Source organism: Rhineura floridana, chromosome 3 (genome assembly GCF_030035675.1).
Source record: "Rhineura floridana isolate rRhiFlo1 chromosome 3, rRhiFlo1.hap2, whole genome shotgun sequence".
NCBI lineage: Eukaryota > Metazoa > Chordata > Lepidosauria > Squamata > Rhineuridae > Rhineura > Rhineura floridana.
In genome coordinates, this window is record NC_084482.1 from 202,584,340 (window position 1) to 202,591,238 (window position 6,899).

The following is a 6,899-nucleotide window of genomic DNA, read 5'->3' on the forward strand; positions in this document are numbered from 1 at the left end:
ATTTGGATTTCCTGGCTGTGATGGATCCTGGAGACAAATATTACTGTTTGGAATTCAGCGCTGTCCCTGAAGGAATTGGTGAAGAGATTGGAGATAAAGATATCGGTTCGAAAAAATTCATGGACTGGAAGGATTTGATGGAACTTGAAATGGAGAAAGTTTACAGAATTAATTCCTGTTTTGTGACAATGAAAAACCCTTCAAGAGATGTGCTAGTGCATTCTGTAAAAAAGAGGAACAGAGATGCGGTTCTGCAACAATATTTCAGTGATACGTTCGGAAATGATGGCAGGAAAATATTTGTGATGAAGGAAATCCCTATCAGACTCTTATTATATGACTATGACAGCAAGATTATTGGGTGCGTGAAGATGGAAGATGGAATCAACACGGATAAAGGAAGAAGAGCGATTTGAAATTACTGGATTTAATAGACTTGAAGAGTTGGATTAATTGACATGTCTGTCTAGAAAAAAAATGATGGACATATATCTCAAGGATTGGAAACTTCTCTTTGACTTTTTGTAGAGGAATAAAATGATATGATGTTAATGAGATTTGATACCAACTAAGATAACTGCTGGAGGAAGGTGATTTTACAATTTATCAAGAGACAGGTTTGTTATATATTATAGACCTATAGCTGAACTACGACAAATCGGAAGTCAATAGTTTTTTTTCTTTTTTCTTTTTATTGTATTAGTTTTAATTTGTGTTTTTCTTTTTGTATTGTCTTGATTTTGAAAATTTGAATAAAAATTAATTGAAAAAAAAATGTGGAAAGGTCTTCAGTAAAAATAGTAATTTTGCTTTACATCAAAGAAGCCAGACAGGAGAGAAAGTATAAATGCGTGGAGTGTGGAAAGAGCTTCATCAGTTCCTGCTGGGAGGAAGGGTGGGATATAAATCAAATAATAAATAAATAAATAAATAGTATAAAACTTACTTCACATCAAAGAACCCACAGGGGAGAAAACATTTATATGCGTAGTATGTAGAAAGAGCTTTAGTGTGAACAGCACCCTTACTTTACATCAAACAATTCTATACATAAATGTATGAAATTTGGGACAAACTTTGTACATGACTAAAACCTTTCTTGACCTCAAAAAGTTCAGATGGGAGTAACCATAGAAATGCCTTCCCCAAACTGGTGCTCTCCATATCTTGTTGGCTTCTCTAAAATACGGCTTAGTACAGATCAAAGGAACCACATTGGGGAGAAACAGTTTAAATGTCTGGATTCTGGAAGGAGCTTCAGTCCTTGCACAGCGGTTTCTCAAAATGAGAAAAACCCACACGAGAAAGACTGTATAAATGTATGTAATGAGAAAGATTCAGATGGAGTAAAGAACCCGCACAGAAGAGAAATTATTTAAATGCATAGGCTGTAAAAAAAGCTGCTACACAGGAAAGAACCTACATAAGTAAGAAACCATATAAATGCATATTGTATGAAAAGAGTTTCAGTCATAGGAATAATCAAGAAATCTACATAAGAAACAAACCTTTTAAATACACATGGTGCAGAAACTGCCTTAATCAACACATAAAACTAGATACCAGAGAACCTACACAGAAGAGAACCTACTTGCATGCTTTGAAATTTTCCTAAGAATCAGATTTTACAAGAATTGTACATTAAATTAGTGGAAGATGCTAGGTCTGGGCAGATTTAAGAGAGAGCACTCAGACTAGTGTGTTACAGTGATTAATGGGAAAAGGAATTAGCATGGCAAGTGAGAGAACTAAGTTGTGCAGCAATTTTAAGTACTCTTTGGTGAAACAGATTATCTTGACCCATCCCAATCTGGGTTCAGGCCTGGTTGTGGGACTGAATTGGCCTTGGTTGCCCTGATGGATGGCCTTTATTGGGAGGTGGAGTGCGACCCTGTTATTCTTGGTTGATCTCTCACCAGTTTTGATACTATTGACCATGATCAGGGCTGGTTCTAAAGGGTGGCCAGGTGGGACACTGGCCAAGGGCACCTGGGGCTACAGGGGGCCCCTCTGCTCCCCTTCCACAATTTGCGGCAGGATTGCTGCTGCGGATTGCATGGCGAGAGCTTTGGGGCTCAGCCATTCCCTTGCTTAACCTACCTTGTTCTGCGGTTGCGCACGCAGTGCTCCCCTTAACAAAGATGGTGGACGATGTTTCCCTAAGGGACTGAAGCCCCTGCTGCCATCTTGGCTGATGGCATGTATGCATGCTGCATGTGCACATCCCTGTCATGAGCCAAGATGGCGGCAGAGGTTTCAGCCCCTTAGGGAAACCTCGTCCGCCATCTTTCTTAAGGGCAATGCTGTGTGTGCAACCGCAGAACAGCTGAGAAAGGTAGGTTAAGCAAAGGAATGGCAGGGCATGCGATCCGCGGCAGCGATCCTGCCACGAATCACAGAAGGGGAGCGCTGGGGCCTGTGGCAGGCTTGTGCCCCAAAGCCACAGCATGTCTGGGGCCAGCCCTGACCATGATACTCTTCTGAGCCAACTTGGTGAGATGAGTATCGGAGGCATTGTGTTACTGTGGTTCCAATTCTACGTCCAGGGTTGGTTTCAGAGAATAGCACTGAGTGATTGTCTTTCAGCCCCCTGGCAGTTGTGCTATAGGGTGCCGCAAGATACCAATTTGTCCCCAATGCTGTTTAACATCTATTTGAAGTCGTTAGGAGTGGTCATCAGGAGACTTGGGGCGAGGGGTCAGCAGTACACTGATGATACCCAGCTCAATTTCTGAGTAACATCAGAATCGGGAGAGGCTATACAAGCCATGGACCAGAGCCTGGACTCTGTGGTTGGCTAAATGAGGACCAATAAATTGAATTTGAATCATAGCAAGAAGGAGATGCTGTGGGTTGATGGTTCCCAAGTCCAGATAATTGGTCACTTGCCTACTTTGGATGGGGTCATACTCCTTCTGAGTTCATAGTCTGGGGGTGCTCTCGGATCCATCTCTGTCATTAGTGGCCCAGGTGACTTCCGTGGCTATGAGTGCCTTTTACCAGCATTGGCTGGTAAGACAGCTGCGGCCGTTTCTGGACTGGGATAGCCTGACCACTGTTGTCAATGCACCGGTAACCTCTAAACTGGATTACTGTAATGCATTCTATGTGGGGCTGTTGTTGAGGTTTGTCTGGAAGCTGCAGCTGATGCAAAATGTGGTGGCATGACATGACTGCTCACTGGGGTAGGATATTGCCATGTTACCCCACTGCTGAAAGAATTGTACTGGCTGCCCATCAGCTACTAGGCATAGTATAAGGTTTTGGGTTTGGTGTATAAAGCCCTATATAGCTTGGGACAAGGATACCTGAAAGATCATCTTAGCCCTTATATGCCCAGCAGATCAGTGTGCTTTGCAGGTGAGGGCCTCCTGTAGATACCCTCTTATCAGGAAGTCCATTCTGCACAACATAGGAAGCGGACCTTTAGTGTAGTGGCACCTATCCTTTGGAATTCCCTCCCCTTAAATATTAGACAGGCACCAGCTCTGTTGTCTTTTCGGCGCTTATTGAAGACCCTCCTCTTTCAGCAAGCCTTTTCAGTAGAGCCTTATCCCATTCTGCATTTTAGAGTTTTTTTTAATATGTTTTTAAAATGGTTTTAAAGATGTTCTGTTTTTAAGATGTTTTTAGTGTTTTATTGCTTGTTCTCCTCCTTGGGCTCCTTCTGGGAGGAAGGGTGGGATAGAAATAATAATAATAATCAATAATAATGATAATGATACAATAGATCCAATTGACCAAGATCTGTATTAGAAGCAGTAGAAGTATTGAACCTACATATGGCAGGTGGTTTCCTATCTTTCCTTTACACATGTTGTTGAGAGTAAGACCCACTATGCACCTTTTGACATTTTGCAAAGAATGCTTTTGTAATGAAGTGCCAGAGTTTTGTGAAACTGGGGGAACTAACAAATTTATTATGCCATAAGCTTTTGTGGCCCAGAGACCCACTTGATCAAATGCATCAAGTGTGATCCTTATTGACAGGAGGAAAGTAAGCACCGAGTTCTGATGGAAATGAAATTCTGAAAATACCATCTGTAACAATGAAAGCTTAGATTTATGCAAATAGTGACACTGCTGGGAGTTCACAGCATTTTATCATGTTGGAAGATAAGCGGGTGAACAATCCCTTGACGATGTGGCTGACATTACTAGGACCTTTGATGCCTGAATAGATAGAGGGACATAGTTGACATCTGGGCTTGTTGCAGGATCTGGTCCCTTTGTATCTCTTATCGCAGGGGTGGGACACCTTTTTCATACTGAGGGCCCCCGGTCCTAGTTAGCTAACTTCTGGGGTTTGCAGATTAGCGGTTGATGGGCAATGGCTGTACACTGGGCTGCAATTCAGCTACTAGAGGCTGACCCATTAGGGCAAGTGGGGCACTGCCTCACAACCTCAGTCGTCTTCCATCCAGCCCACGCCTGCCCTCTTCCTTGCAACCAATCCATCGGGTGGCACTGCTTGTGAACCTACTCCCTCGCAATCTCAATACTGCTCTTATAGAACTCAGCAGGGAGGACAAAACTAGGATTAGTAGGCTCTGCCTGTGATTGGCTGTGGCTCCACCAGTCATGGACTCTGACCCCAGCTACTGTTGACTTCCTTCCGCCCTACCTGTTCCAGGGGGCACCAGCCTCCACTGAGTGCAGCCTGTGAGGCGTCCTTCCCTGGCTCTCCCTGTCAGGTTCCTACCTGCTCGTGGTTACTGCCTGTCACTAGGCACCACCAGGGACTCCACCAATCCGGACTGTCCTCTCTTATGATTTCTCTCCCCGCTCTAGCACAGATCTCAACAGATCCCCCTGCTAGGCAGCACCACCAGTCACATCCTATAACCAGTAGTCCCAGAGACTCTGCCTGAGTCTCCCTCAATTAGGTTACCTCTGTGACTGCGTGCTTAAGCTGTCTCAATCCCTTTGATTTACTCAGACTGCTTATAATTCTGGTTTGCTCTGAATACTTGTGGTGTTATTCTTCCCTTCCCTGCTGCCACCATTTGTTATAGTTTCCCTTCAGGCTTGGTTATTTACCTCACCCTCCTTTCTGGTCTGTGAAACCCCAGCCAAGGATCAGGCCTTTGGTAAACCAAATTAAGTATTTATTAAATAACACAGATAACAAAGATAACAAGATTACTTCATAAGGCACATAAGCATATGGTTTTATCTAATACTAATCCGAACTCTACCCCCTCCTTCTCCACGCTCTCCTGACAAACAACTCTCTCAAACCCACCAAAACAACCTATCAACATCCACTCCAACGTTCACCACCTCCAGATTTACCTGACCTCCTTCCATTTATACCCTCAGCCATTTTAAAACATTCAGCCAATCATCCAGCATTCTACTGCCCATTCAATCCCCCTTCCTCTTTCATTCTACTTACCATGTATCTCCTATACAAACAGCACTTACCCTATATACACTAATACAGGAACATCACACAGCCACTCCACAGACGTTTCAACATACGCAGCTCTCAATCCAGGCAAGCAAGAGGCCTTATTCTGTTACTAGCCGGGGAAAAGAAACTAGAAGAGGGTTTGGAGAAATGACTAGGTACTGTAAACCGCCCAGAGAGCTTCAGCTATGGGGCAGTATACAAATATAATAAATAAATAAATAGTGATGGGTGTGTCCTGAGGAGAGTTCCGACAGCCAGGTTGAGTTGCCTGGAAGGGCCACATTTGGTTCCTGGGCCAGGGGTTCCCCATCCCTTCTCTGTTGGTTGCTCTCTTGTTGCTGGTGAGTCCCTGTTCCAGAATAGGGAGCTGATGTAACCAAGGAAAGGCCTTCCACGGGAGGCCTGTGAGAGGCACATGGAACAGTACCCTACTTTGGAATGCATGTTCAGACCGTTAAAAAAATGAATCCTGTAAGATACAGACAATTTGGTTTTATTCACGTGAGAGTTTGAGTTTTATGAAATGGGCTTGTTTTAAGTGAACTTTCTTCGGGTATCTCTGATGTTGATGAGAACCATTAACCCCTTATTTAAAAGGATTCAGCCTTTCAAGTTTTGGAACATGATGTAGGACCTGAGGGATCCAGACACAAGCGTGGATAACTCCTATCAAAGAGAGTCTTTTTCTTTCTCATTTTTTCAAGATCTAAAAGCAGTAGTCACCTAGCAGAGGATGGCTTTGATCCACCATCTTCTGGGTTATGGGCCCAGGACACTCCCATTCTGCCATTCTGCTGGATGGGGAAAAGTGGCCTGGTGTAGTTCATCAGCCTGTTATGTAGCCAGCTCAGGCTGTGAAACCTTAAGCGAAAGGAAGCTGGGGAGGGGGTGGTGGCATTGCCCAGGTCTCTGTAGTTGAATGGGTCAGTGCATTTGGCTTTTAGCCAGAAGGATGGTGGTTCAATCCCATCCAGGGATGGCTGTGAATGCCCTCCCTTGATGAGGTGGCCAAGTGGTGAAAGCAATGGATTGCTAATTCATTGCACTCTGAGCGCGTGGGTTCAAATCCCACCTTCATCAACTGTTTGCAAGCTTTTGACTATGCTTGTCTTTGGTAGACAAAAGGCAGAGAGAGACATGGGCCAGGCAGAACTTGCACCCAAATCACCCACAACCAGTATAATAAAAGAGGTCTACTATTTCTGGTAGAAACAGTGAGCGGTGGCAAAACCACCAGGTCTCTGGTCTTGTGTTCCAAGTGTGGATTATTTCTCAGTGGGTAGATTAGTTATCGGTCTACAGGAAGACCTGGCATCAGACAACATTTTTTCCATTTGCAATTGAAACCCTCAGTTGTTTTTCCCTGGCTCCCTTCACCCCCTCCAACCTTTAATTCACTGAACTGTTTCAGGGACCATCACAGCCTGTCCATTGCATTCCCCCCCCAAAAAGCCAATGCCCCTTGGTAACATTAGATTACACT

General features: G+C 44.1%; 1 non-coding gene across 1 annotated transcript; it reads left to right on the forward strand.

Moving 5' to 3' along the window:
• Positions 1–6,414: 6,414 nt before the first annotated feature.
• On the forward strand, positions 6,415–6,496 carry TRNAS-GCU (transfer RNA serine (anticodon GCU)). Its single transcript has one exon. It is a non-coding gene; the product is annotated as a tRNA-Ser (tRNA).
• Positions 6,497–6,899: the final 403 nt, after the last annotated feature.